Source organism: Rhodnius prolixus, unplaced genomic scaffold, assembly GCF_049639745.1.
Source record: "Rhodnius prolixus isolate KJV_2025 unplaced genomic scaffold, Rpr scaffold_5, whole genome shotgun sequence".
Taxonomy (NCBI): Eukaryota; Metazoa; Arthropoda; class Insecta; order Hemiptera; family Reduviidae; genus Rhodnius; species Rhodnius prolixus.
In genome coordinates, this window is record NW_027411624.1 from 38,960,459 (window position 1) to 38,975,124 (window position 14,666).

A 14,666-nucleotide genomic window follows, 5' to 3' on the forward strand; every position below is an offset into this window, starting at 1 on the left:
TACGATAAGATTTTTCTGATGTACCAGGGGCATGCTGCGCAACTTACAGCTAAGCTAACTTATAAACTAAATGCTTACATACTAGATACTAAATACTTAAATACTGATGCGATCCATTGAGATTCCTACGATAAGATTCTTCTGATGTAGCAGGGGCATACTGCCCAACTTACAACTAAGCTAACTTATAAACTAAATACTTAAATACTAAATACTGATGCGATCCATTGAGATTCCTACGATAAGAGTCTTCTGATGTAGCAGGGGCATACTGCCCAACTTAAAACTAAGTTAACTTATAAACTAAATGCTTACAGACTAAATACTTAAGTACTAAATACTGATGCGATCCATTGAGATTCTGAAGATATGGTTTCTTCTGGTATAGCAGGGGCATACGGCCCAATTTACAACCATGCTAACTTATAAACTAAATACTTATACACTTATTACTAAATACTTAATACTAAATATTGAAGCGATCCATTGAGATTCTGGAGATTTGGTTTCTTCTGATAGAGCAGGAGCATACAGCCCAACTTACAACTATCCTTACTTATAAACTAAATACTTAAATACTAAATACTGATGCGATCCATTGAGATTCCTACGATAAGATTTTTCTGATGTACCAGGGGCATGCTGCGCAACTTACAGCTAAGCTAACTTATAAACTAAATGCTTACATACTAGATACTAAATACTTAAATACTGATGCGATCCATTGAGATTCCTACGATAAGATTCTTCTGATGTAGCAGGGGCATACTGCCCAACTTACAACTAAGCTAACTTATAAACTAAATACTTAAATACTAAATACTGATGCGATCCATTGAGATTCCTACGATAAGATTCTTCTGATGTAGCAGGGGCATACGGCGAAATTTACAACTAAGCTAACTTATAAACTAAATGCTTACAGACTAAATACTTAAATTCTAAATACTGATGCGATCCATTGAGATTCCGAAGTTATGGTTTCTTCTGGTATAGCAGGGGCATACGGCCCAATTTACAACTATTCTAACTTATAAACTATACACCTACATACTTAATACTAAATACTTAAAACACTAAATACTTAAACGATCCATTTTGATTCTTAAGATATGGTTTCTTGTTGTATGGCTGATGCATCCTGCCAAACTAATCATTTAAAGCGAATATTGTGATTCCTAAGATATGGTTTCTTGTGATATTACAGGTGTAGATTTCGCATCTAAGTGCTTAAGGCATCCAGTGAGATTCGTATGATATGGTTTCTTCTGATACAGCAGGGGCTTACTGCCCAACTTACAACTAAGCTAACTTATAATCTAGCTCCTTATATAGTTAATACTAAAATACTAAACACTTATATACTAAATACTTAAATACTAAATACTGAAGCGATCTATTGAGATTCCTAAGATATGGTTTCTTCTGATATAGGTGGAGCATACTGCCCAACTTACAACTATTCTAACTTATAAACTAATTACCAAAATACTAAATACGGAAGCGATCCATTGAGATTCCTAAGATATGGTTTCTTCTGATATAGTAGGGGCAATCTGCCCAACTTACAACTATTCTAACTTATAAACTAAACACCTACATACTTAATACTAAATACTGAAGCGATCCATTGAGGTTCCTAAGATCTGGTTTCTTCTGATATAACTGGGGTATACTGCCCAACTTACAACTAAGCTAACTTATAAACTAAACACCTAAATACTTAAATACTAAATACTGAAGCGATCCATTGAGATTCCTAAGATATGGTTTCTTCTGATATAGCAGAGGCAAACTGCCCAACTTACAACTATTCTAACTTATAAACTAAACACCTACATACTTAATACTAAATACTGAAGCGATCCATTGAGATTCCTAAGATATGGTTTCTTCTGATATAACTGGGGTATACTGCCCAACTTACAACTAAGCTAACTTATAAACTAAACACCTAAATACTGAAGCGATCCATTGAGATTCCTAAGATATGGTTTCTTCTGATATAACTGTGGTATACTGCCCAACTTACAACTAAGCTAGCTTATAAACTAAATACCTACATACTTAATACTAGATACTTAATCACTAAATACTTAAGCGATCCATTTTGATTCTTAAGATATGGTTTCTTGTTGTATGGCTGATGCATCCTGCCAAACTAAATACATAAAGCTTTATTGTGATTCCTAAGATATGGTTTCTTGTGATATGACAGGTTATATTTCCCAACGAAGTGCTTAAGGCTTCCATTGAGATTCCAAATTTGTGGTTCTTCTTACTAATTATTATTAGTGTTCTATTTACACGCAAGGTCAATGTATTCACAAGAATAAAAACATTACATTTCTTTATGCGTTGTTGTCGACTAACTGTTTGTAAAGGTACATGAGCTTCTAAATATTGGGTAAGTAATTCATTTAAAATTTACATAAAACGTTAAAAAAAATTAAATAAAATTATACTTTTATCTTACTTCACACGTTTTGAATTTAAAACAAAGGATTTCATCTATTGAGAGATTAACCCCTATGGATTATTAATCTACTGCAGCGAAAACAAGTCCATGAACATTAAGCTCTCAACAGAAAGAAAACTTATCCCAAACATTAAATTCAAAAACGTTGAACATAATAAATAAAAGCACACTTAGAAATTATGTAAAATTTAAATTCATTCCTCATAAGGAATATAAGAACATATACCGTTTCTATATTGCATTGGAACTTACGATATAAAGCCCGTATGACGCTCCGCGCCGAGTAATCTTATAAGCTCTTTAAAAAAAAATAGTAACTCGGACGGTGGATATTTAATACCGAATTATTTTGACGTTTTCGGATTATCAATATACTCGGATATCTGGTATTTCAATATTCTTAAAACTATACCTATTTTTATAACTAATTCTTAAAACTATACCAATTTTATAACTTATTCTTAAAAGTATATCTACTTTTATGACTAATTCTTATTACTATACCTACTTCTATATCTAATTCTTAAAACTATACCTACTTCTATATCTAAAACTTAAAACTAAACCTACTTTTATGACTAATTCTTATTACTATACCTACTTTAAATTTAATTCTTAAAACTATACTTATTTCTACAACTAATTCTTAAAACTATACCTATTTCTACAACTAATTCTTAAAACTACCTATTTTTTTAACTAATTCTTAAAATTATGCCTACTTCTATATCTAATTCTTAAAGCTATACCTATTTCTACAACTAATTCTTAAAACTATACCTATTTTTATAACTAATTCTTAAAACTACCTACTTTTATAACTAATTCTTAAAATTATGCCTACTTCTATATCTAATTCTTAAAGCTATACCTATTTCTACAACTAATTCTTGAAACTATACCTATTTTTATAACTAATTCTTAAAACTATACCAATTTTATAACTAATTCTTAAGACTACCTACATTAAGTTTAATTCCTAAAACTATACCTATTTCTACAACTAATTCTTAAAATTATGCCTACTTCTATATCTAATTCTTAAAGCTATACCTATTTCTACAACTAATTCTTAAAACTATACCTATTTTTATAACTAATTCTTAAAACTATACCAATTTTATAACTAATTCTTAAGACTACCTACTTTAAGTTTAAATCTTAAAACTGTACTTATTTCTACAACTAATTCTTAAAACTATACCTACTTCTGTATCTAATTCTTATAACTATATCTAATACATATAATTATACCTATTTTTATAACTAATTCTTAAATATACCTAGTTTTATATCTAATTCTTAAAAGTATACCTACTTTTATGACTAATTCTTATTACTATACCTACTTCTATATCTAATTCTTAAAACTATACCTATTTCTACAACTAATTCTTAAAACTATACATATTTCTATACCTAGTACTTAAAACTACCTACTTTTATAACTATTTCTTAAGACTACCTACTTTAAATTTAATTCTTAAAACTATACTTATTTCTACAACTAATTCTTAAAACTACCTATTTTTATAACTAATTCTTAAGACTATACCCACTTTATATCTAATTCTTAAAATTATACTTATTTCTACAACGAATTCTTAAAACTACCTACTTTTATAACTAATTCTTAAAACTATACCTACTTCTATATCTAATACTTAAATCTATTCCCACTTTTATAACTAATTCTTAGAACTACCTACTTCTACAACTAATTCTTAAAACTACCTACTTCTATATCTAATACTTAAAACTATAGCTACTTTTATAAAAAATTCTTAAAACTTCACCTACTTCTATATCTAATTTTTAAAACTATACGTACTTCTATATCTAATTCTTAAGACTATACCTACTTTATATTTAATTCTTAAAACTATACTTATTTCTACAATTAATTCTTAAAACTAGACCTATGTGACAACTAATACTTAATTCTTTAGCTACTCTAAAAGTAATGCATTACTTAAACTAAACTACAACTAATACTGTAACTAAAACTAGGCCATCTATCAGTTTGTATAGCCACTTATGAGTCAATTCTTAAAACTAAGTTTTTTACATGGATGACAATTAGTTAATAAAAAATATCATAGTGTTTATTTTGTATAGTTTTGATATAGATATCTCAAACGTTCGCGATACTGCACCAGATAACACTTTTATATTCTACAACTTTTAGTTAAATTTGGAAAAAAAAATATTTTAATAGGTTGGAAAAATGTACTGTCTCTGTTAGCCTACTCTCGGGAGTAGTTGCCCAGGGAGCACCTCGAGGAGGTAGAGATCAGTTTTCGCTCCCCAAAAACCTCTATCTACTGAATTTCGTAATAACAATAAGTTATAGGAATAACTTTCAATGTACTAACTGAAAACCTCGATATTGTTTTTTAACATTGAATTTAAAGATGGTTGTTTTAGATCAACTTTTGGAAGCAATTAACTTACCTATTTCTCATATAAATCTAATAAACTCTCTTAGTATATTTTTAATCTAAGATATTTAAATCTTTCTTTTTATTCAAAGCTTGATCCGAAAGTGTAGCTTATCTTTCATTTTTAGCGCTTTAAAATTGTTTCAAAATCTTATCTTAATTTTTTTTTTGTTATAAATTAAATTTTAAATTTTACCTAAATTTTAAATACTTATCAGATAATATTTAACTTTATGTTATGGCTTCATAATTCCGTAAAATTTCGTGTAAAATCTAAATTTAAACTTCCCATACTAAAAAATTGCATGCATGCCATGCATCACTTGAATTCTTAAATCATTTCATTAATTATTTTTAGTTTTAACTAATTGAATTTCTATTAAATCTTTTAACTTGGCAGTTCTTATTCAATAATATAATGAGTATTATTACTTACTTGTTTTTGTCTAAAATTTAAGATCTGGGTGACTCCTTACTTCATAATTTGGACTATTGATGATTGTAAAGAAATGTCCCAAGGTACAAAGCGCTATTTCAATAATAAAGTTGCAAAAAAAACTAAGCACAAATTAATTAAAAAATATTATTTTAAATGTACTTATGTACGTAAGTATCATCTAAAATGAATTTTAGAAATAACCACAGATTTAAAAAAAAAAAATCAATTAACAAAAAATTAATTAAAATAATAATAAAAATTAATTTAAAGTTAAAATGTAAAAATTGATAAAGTAAATTATAAAAATAATAAAAGAAATAAGAATCAATGCTTGTCCAGGCATGCAAGATTCATTGGTCGACCACGTGCTAATTCAATTTTGTTAATTTTTTAGTAAAAAAATATCTAAAACTCTATAAATTTAATATAGTAGTATCACTAATTTAATTTTCTACTAATTTTAATAAAAATTTCATTGAAATTAATTTAAAAAAGAATAAAATCTTACTTACGTGAGCCACATCGATGTTCACTGCTCGGGAGCCCAATGGCAACTGACTGCAAAAATCCGTTAGTCGCCATATTTGAACTTGGATTTTTTATAAAATCAAATTTAAGCATAATTTCGTTTAAAATGGATTAATAACAAGTTAATTTAGATAAAAAAATGATTTTCCCACAGAAATAATGTTTTAAAGTCTTTTTTTAAATAATTATTTTGGGACTACTTTATGACGTCACTCCTAAGCACGTGGTGCTGCGGAAGAATACAAAAAGTAGTTCCAATTAAAAATTAATAATACTAATTATTTTCTTTTAAAAAATGAGAGAATATTAAATTATTAAATTGAATTAAATTGTTAAAAATTTATTTTCCGCTAGAAATTGTTTTTTAGGGCAAAAATGAGCACCTGTACTTCTGACCTTCTTTTGCTAATTCTTGAAAATCTGCTCGATAGATTTTCTTGAAATTTGGAATTTTAACAAAATAATAGGTAATGTTTAATAATAAATGAGTGGTAAAACTAGATTTTTTATTTAAATGCTAGTTTACGAGTTAGACCTAGGGCTGAAGGTGTACTCCAAAAGTGGTCTTAAAATAAGATTTCAGAAGGCGGTTTTCAATATAATTTATGTAATATTGCCTTAATAAGAAGCACACAAAGTTTGAACAAAATTTTTGAAGCCGTTATTAAGAAAATCCGTAATAACTACTTAACCTATTACCTACCCATATACCTGGCGAATTTCCACGAACCTACGAAATAATTTCATCTTTTAAGTCAATATTTGTATAAAATCTTCATTGCCTGTAATTCTACATTAGTGGTAAGATCTTAATCTTGCATTGAAATTGTTTCATATGTAAGCCTTAGAGTGGAAAACCTAGTTACGACAATGTTCTTTCATAATGAAATTTTAGCTCGCAATTACTGATCGTTTACGCATTATAATTGAATTTCACATCATATTAAAGAATAATGGTTAAGTTTAGGCGGAGTTTTTTACCTGTGAGCCATTTTTTAAATAACTCAGATCAGCCTTTTGCCCATTCTTCCTTTTATCTGCAAGTGCACTCAGTCAGTTTCGTTTCTATTGGTTAATATTAATTAAAAAAACTAAATTTAGGTTTTACTTTTGTGATGTACATGGTTTATACATGTTATATTAAGCTTAAGAACAGTTAAGACCCTAAATGTGATGTTCAGTTCACTAAGATAGCTCAAAAACCAATACTCAATACATACGTTCAATCTTTACTTTTCTGATTGATCAATATAGCAATTTTAGAGCAAATTAATGTGTGTTTAATAATATACCACCTAGAATACTGAATATTAATATACCTGCAAAGAAATGAGAATCTGGAATCTCATTTCGTTCCAAATACCTTCCAATTATGTGATCTACTATCATCTACAAGAACAGTAAGCTGTCTAATATCTAATAAAATTTCATAATAGTTACGTATTCTAAGTAAATTTGTTATTTTTTATTTATACTTGTAAAGTTTGGTGTAAAAGAGGTAGACAGTGTTCTACCGCTCAATTCTGGTTCACTTTTTTTAACCAAAATAGCCACAATTAGATGGTTCATCATCAAACTGAGCTTAAAAGCAAAGATGAATTTGTGAATTATATTTGTAACAATTGTAAAAAAAAGGCTATTGTTGTTCTAAGATTGAATCATTTCTTTTTATTCGTATTTAACGACAAATTGTAAGCTTTACCAAAATCTTCTTATTGTAAGTTCTATAAGGTTAAATATGTTCTAAACATATTTAAATAAAAATCGTGAATTTTAAACATATATTGTCACTGATATACTAAGTTTTCTAAATAAAGCCAGATGTCAACTATTTCTTTGAACTATTTCTATTATATAAATTTGTATATTGGTGCAAACTTTCATTATCACTTGTGAGGCTGTTCTTTCAGTTAGATGTTAATCCCTTAATTCGCAAAGCATTTTAACAGAAAATAAAACCCTTTCTTCAAATGATTTAGATCTTTTCCTTTATGAATAAGTTTTAATTTTATTGAAAGAAGGTTATATTTAGATTGAAAAAACAACATAAATATTCATGCGATTGCTGTAGGATTTTCAATCCTATAACACTGTTTAATAATTTATTATGCAATATTTTCTAATATTTAATTTATATAATTCATTATAATGTATATTACAGAAAAAAAATTGCCAAGTTCAGTCATTATTTTTTTGTCAACCTTTCGTCCTAGTACTAGGTCCATCTTCAGGGCTCCTGCAATTATATGTGTTGATACATTGTTCCATCTAAGATTATTGTGTCTTCAGTCCTGACTGTTTAGATACTGGGATTAATTACTGGGAATTAGTTTAGTTTAGATACCGGGAATATTGGGCAGTTCGGCGCTGTTGAGAATTAATTCATAAAGGAGTAAAAATTTATTATTGAATACGTTTGTTTTTAATTTGTATAAAAGTAAATAACAATTATAGTAAGGAAAGCTTCTTAAGACTAGAAATTAGGCAATTTTTTTTATTGAATAATGTTGATTTTCAGAATTAAAACAGCGAATACTGGAGTAGTGCCTGCAAAACGTCTCATCAGACATTGCCAAAATTAAAAATACATTGAAGTACATCTATCCAATAGAAAAATACAAAAGTTTATTTAATAAATATGTTATAAAAACAAATACACAATTTTAAACTGTAATTGTATTGTAATTTTGAATCTAATTTAATTAGTTGTATACGTTATTTTAAATTTGCTAACAATAAAATGAAAACTCATTAATCCAGAAAAGTCTTTATTTACCTATTTTTCTAAATCTTAGTGTTTTAAATTATACTTGTATAAAAAAATAAATTAAAAATATTAAAAGTGATTAAAATGCCAAAATAGAGAAAACAGAAATCAACTATGAAGCTTGAAAGAAATATAAACAGAATTTAAAAAGAAATTAATTATAGTATTAAAAGTGGCCACTAGGTAACAGCACTTACTTGAAAAAGTAATAATAGTACTTTCAAAAAGCACCACTAGGTAACAGCACTTACTGGACCTTTATATACTAGATAAAAGTTTTATTCAGTATTATCTTGGTGTTCAAGGGGATAGAACACTCCGTTGGTCTCCAAAAATAGTAGTTCTGAAAAGCGCCACCAGAGGGCAACACAAACTGGACTTTAAAATATAAAACTGTAATAAATCTTCTTTAGTATCATCTGAGACTTCAACGAGAGAGGACACTCTGTCGTCGGTCTCTCTAAATATGTCTGAGATATTTGAAAATAAATACGTTGTATCGAAAAATGATCATCTAGAAGATAGTGGACCACGCACTACTCATGTAGTCGCAATAAATCAAACATATTTGAAAATATGATATATTTGAAGAGTATATATAATGTGTAATAAAAGAATCTCCTAAAATGACCAAAATTATAGCTTATGTTGGTTAAGGTTTGAAACAATGAGGGGTTAATTGTAAGATACAAGAATAACCAGAGTGGCTGTGAGCAGATGGCACAAATATTTTAAACGCCCCGCCCTCCACACCCTGCGAATTTAACTTTGCTTTATAAAAGCCAAGTCAAAATGGCCACTATCGAAGTTACTTTCATTTATTGCTTTTTTTCCAGCAAATACAATTTCTTATAGCTTGTTTTTAATAAAATCTATTAATAATAACATAAAACCACCTAATTATAATTATTTGAATATTAATAAAGGTCTAAAACGTGTGATTAATTAAAAAAACAATGAAGTACAATACATTGTTAGTTTGTGATTTGCTACCAGATAGCAGCCCCTGTCCTAGAAAAAGTTCTATCCTTGAATTTGAACAGTTTTTATTTTTAAATTATAATAAATCCTACCTACTAATTCTTTCATAAATTTAATAAAACTACCAAATTAATATAAAATGTAGGTAAATTCTTTTTTTTTTAATTTGCAACTTTCTAGCATAAATCTTACTATTAAATAAATAATGAAATTGAATGCGTAAATTTTTTTAAAATAATTGATTCATAATAAAATAAGTTTAAAATATTGAATCATAATGAATTTTATAGTTCCATTATAAACTAATTTTTGTGTTAAACAAAAAGGCAGCATCACTACAACTCCAGTGTTTTTAACCGGCAATACAAACATTATTCCATATAATACAGAGTTAATTGAGTTTAATATTGTATTTAGTTTTAATTTAGTGCAGATGTGCTACTGGATGTGAAGAAGAGTCCAACTGTTACGAATTAAACTCTATAATTTTAATTTATTTCCTTTTTAAATACGGATAACAATTAAATGGGAAAAAATTATTCGTTATTCAAATCTCTTTGAGTAATGTTTTCCTGTCTGGGAAACGTTAAAAATAACTACTTGCTAGGGTAGTTAAGTTAGTCGTTTACCACTTACAAACTTCAATAAAAATCCTTATTGATTGAATCACTTACGACAATATAAATAAAACCATACTACTTATTATAGGGTTAGCCGAGAATTTAGGCAACTCTGAATCATTAATAAGTAAAACAAAAACTTATTCTTTTGATTTAAAAGAACAAAAAATCAACCCAAACTCAACTTATTATTTGAAACTAATTATTATTCAATAATTAGTTTGCCGTTACATTAATTAGTTATATAATTATACTCTAATCGAATACAAAAAATAATAATTAAATTAAATGTCATACATGGAACTAAAGCCATTAACACACCTAAGCGATCTAGTGGAAGACTTGAGAACTACAGATGGCTGAGTAGTTAACGTTCTTGCCAATAGAGAGCTCCTAACTGCAGTTATTGCTGCTTTACAACTTTAATTTTCAGTATTTTAATATACCTGCAATTTAAAATTTCATGAAATGCATTAATTAGGCCATTATTCAGAATCAAATCTTTGATATAATAGAAATTATCATTTATTATAATGATAGAAATTAACATCAATTATAATAGGAAAACTATTAACAGTCTCAGACATAATCACTATACAGTTTTTTAATAATAGTTTTTCTCCCTTTTGTACCATTTCAGTCTCCAAAAACTATGAAGAATCAACTTCAATGATGATTTAAAGAATAATCTTTTAACAAATGAGATTGGAATAAAGATACAAGAATTACATGTATAATTTATGAAATGACTCCTTCAAAATAATAAAATGGATTATAGTAGCGGATTTAACTATATTAAAAAAGTATTGAACAGTCTAAATATGGAAACTGTGCTTTCACTTAATAATGTGTCTGAGTGGGATGGCATATTCCAGTATATTCGAATATGTTTAGAGACACGGTTTAAAAACAAGTTCGTTGACGATTTAATTAATTAAAAGTGAATATTATAGTCATTATAGAGTGCTTGAATTCAATTTGGATGATAATTTGAATATAAGTATATGAGTTCATTTATCCACTCTGTAACGGTTGCACAACACAACACAGTGACTTTAAGTACATTCAGTATACCAAGAAGTAATTTTTGTAATTATAAATAAAGATTTATTATTATTATAGTGGAAGACAACACGCCCTTGTTTCAGATACTTGACTTAATTGTTGCAAAAACTTCAGTTTTGAAGAAGTAAACAAATTAAGTATATAATTAAACATTATGAAAGTGCAATCTGTACAACACTAATGTTTATAACTTAATAATTCACTTCAGTAAACCAATTAGATCACTGAACAGCCCTAAGATGATAGAGAATCATTAAAAGTGGTAGCACATGCACTTTTTTTTTTTTTTTAAAAAAAAAGACGTAAATCTTAGTTCACGTACTTCTGGATAGTTTGAATTTAGGCAAATCATGGCACTTACTAGGTATCTAATCTATTACTGTATACTTATTATTTAACTCTTTGCGGCTAGGTGGGTTAAAAACTGTCCCACCTTTTGCTGCATGGTGGGATATATTTTAACCCACCTCGAAAAGTTGAAGTTATTCATTACATCCAGCTTAATATGTTATTTAAAGTTTTTCATTCAGTTGGCAGTGCTATGCACCATTTTTTAAATGCGAAAATAAGTAAAATAATGTTTATATTTATTATAAACTTGACCGATAGTAAAAAATGGTGGCACCGCATACTGTTCTATTATTTAGATGCAGCTGTTGTTAATTCATATATTGTTTTGAAATGAATGTTTATTTCCATTTTTTTTATAATAAAAGAAATTCTGTGCAACTAGGGCTTTTATTTTCTTTAAAATCGTGTGCCTCAAAGAGTTATCTTTAGATAATACAACATAATATCTTAACTGAGAAACAACATGCTGTAAGCTGAAAACATGTACTTACTGTTGCTATAGAAGTTAAAACGTGTTTCACTGGATAAAATGTCATCAACCCAGCCATTAGTTTGAATTGAACTAGTTCAGAATTACCATTAGAATGTTGAAAGAACGCTGAGAACAAAAAAAAAATTATATAAACTATTATTTATAGAATTGTTTTCATTGTAAGTTACAAATATTTAGAAAAAAAAATCGATTTTCAATAAGTTAGAATTTAAAACTACTGGTGCGAACTTTGCAAAGTCCTGGGTCCATAATACTAGGACGTTATTAAACTTTACATTATTAATTTAAATTTCATGGATATTACTCTCCCCTTTAAACGAGAGAAATGTGAATCTTTACGTGGAAGTTCATAATTCCTAAATACATAATCGTAATTAGCGATTTACTTTTGAAGTAATAAAGACGACCAAAAATTATTAACATGTTACGAACTAAATCTACCCACTTATGACCGATGAAACATTTTTATGAAACAAAATAATGAAGACTAAAATCAACTTTTTAAAATTACATGCGTTCACTTAAAATGCATATGTCTTGGAAACATGTCAATTTCATAAACACTTCTAATCACATCAACTCGCAATTAAAAATAAAAGTATACACAAAAAATGTTTCTTATCTGCAAGAAGTCCTTAATGATGCAAAAACAAGTTTTGTACTTTCCTAGGAAGTTATCGCTTAATGCATATAGATAATACAATCAGTTTTCTAAGGTATGTAAAGTTCTCACTGACTTAGTTACAGCAGCATCAACTTAAAACTATCAATCATAAATAAAAAAACATCAAACTGTGAAGTAAACAGTGAATTTTAAACACGGAATTTTGAATACAAGATACTGAGTAAATCCATTCTTGTCTGAAAATACAACATACTGATCGGAATATAAAAGAATAGAGGTAAAAGTAGTCTTAAATTAGACAGTATAGGTTTGCTAAACTTAATTGATTCTACCCAGTAATTTTTAATTAATGTTATAGTTATCAGGGTACTTACAGTTAGTAGCCTAGGTCATCCCATCCTAAATATGCATTTTCATGTGATGCTATCTGAATTCATTTCTCAGCTTGTTAACTTTTTCCTGCAACGAAAGTGAAGCGTTTCATAAAAAATTTTTAAATAGTTTATTTATACATGGAGGCTTGTAGGTTAAGATTAATGAATACCCATTATAGAAATTAATGAAAAATATTTCTTACTGGCTGTACCAAAATCATTTCTCCTCAAATAATTTTATGTGGTTTGCAATTTATAGCTCCTTAGAAGAGTGTTATTCAATTTGCAAAATATGAAGCTAAAAGTCGACAAATTCGAGACTTACATACATAAATAATAAGAGTCCAACTGTTTGGATTGTGTATTCAATTTGAATATTATTTTTACAAAAATGGTTAGATGAAAACGATTTGATTTTAAAACTAAATTGAAACTAAAGGAAGAAGCTAAGATGTAACAAATTCATAACTTACCTTATTATTGTTCATCAGTGGATGGTACAAGGTACATTTAAACGGATGCTGTTATAGTTAAGTGCTTAAAGGTCTTTCAGAGTAGCAGACAATTCTTTAGGAAATACCTTTAGCCTAGACAAAAAAAATCATTTGTAGATCGTATTACAGGTTTTAATTACAACGAATACCACATAAGAATGGAGTAAAACTACAACACTCAACTGTATTTAGTAAATGAATGCAATGCAGTATCTATTTGTATTCGTTATTTAACACAAAGATGGGCACTGATTAGAAAAACAAATCATTAATTTAATTGTTTAAATTAATTAATATATTTTTTAAATTTTAGTTTTGGAATTACAAGATCAGAAAAATGCGTTTAAAATACGAAAATTCCTTTAGCTTATTGTAGGACCTACGAAGTTTACGAAATAAAAAAAAATTACTATTACCGTAAAAAACTTAGCATATCCTCTTCTTCATAAGCAATATACAGAATAAAATTTGAAAAGGATTGACAGAGGTAATATAGTGTTATGTTTATAAAACTTTACAAGGTCTAATCATGTACTTAATATGTGAAGAGGTGTTTAAGTTCTGAAAAAACTTATGAAAAGAAATAATTTTTTCATAGAGCTTATTTTTGCATATTCTAATCATTATTTCCATAGCAAAAGAAGTTTCATTGGCAGCACAAACTATAAACGCAACACCTTAAACAAAAACTCCCTAGCTCACTTACTTCATCTTGAAATCCGAATAAGAATGGAGGCTGGCGGCTGACAGCTGGCATCGAATGATGATGCTGGCATTGAGCGTTCCTTAGAACATTAATGAATATTTACCACACTATTAAAATTTGAGTTATATTTAAATTCGAATAGTTAATTTTTATGTATTTTTGAAAATATTATAATAGGCGTATGTAAAATTAAATTTTTAAATTGAAATAACGTTCGTATTTAAGATTCATTCTACAATTTCTCTCTTGCGCTGTTATCAATAATTCGAAATAGAGGTACGACATCAGACAGGTGTTTTATGA

The 14,666-nt window shown here is 27.7% G+C and overlaps 1 long non-coding RNA gene across 2 annotated transcripts; it reads right to left on the bottom strand.

Moving 5' to 3' along the window:
• Positions 1-8,490: 8,490 nt before the first annotated feature.
• On the bottom strand, positions 8,491-14,393 carry LOC141458344 (uncharacterized). 2 transcript variants are annotated; one of them, XR_012460889.1, is made up of 6 exons: positions 14,074-14,393; positions 13,841-13,905; positions 13,637-13,750; positions 13,164-13,248; positions 12,163-12,269; positions 8,491-10,701 (listed from the first exon to the last, which is right to left on the bottom strand). It is a non-coding gene; the product is annotated as an uncharacterized lncRNA (long non-coding RNA). The 2 variants fall into 2 exon arrangements; XR_012460890.1 differs by lacking the exon at positions 13,841-13,905.
• Positions 14,394-14,666: the final 273 nt, after the last annotated feature.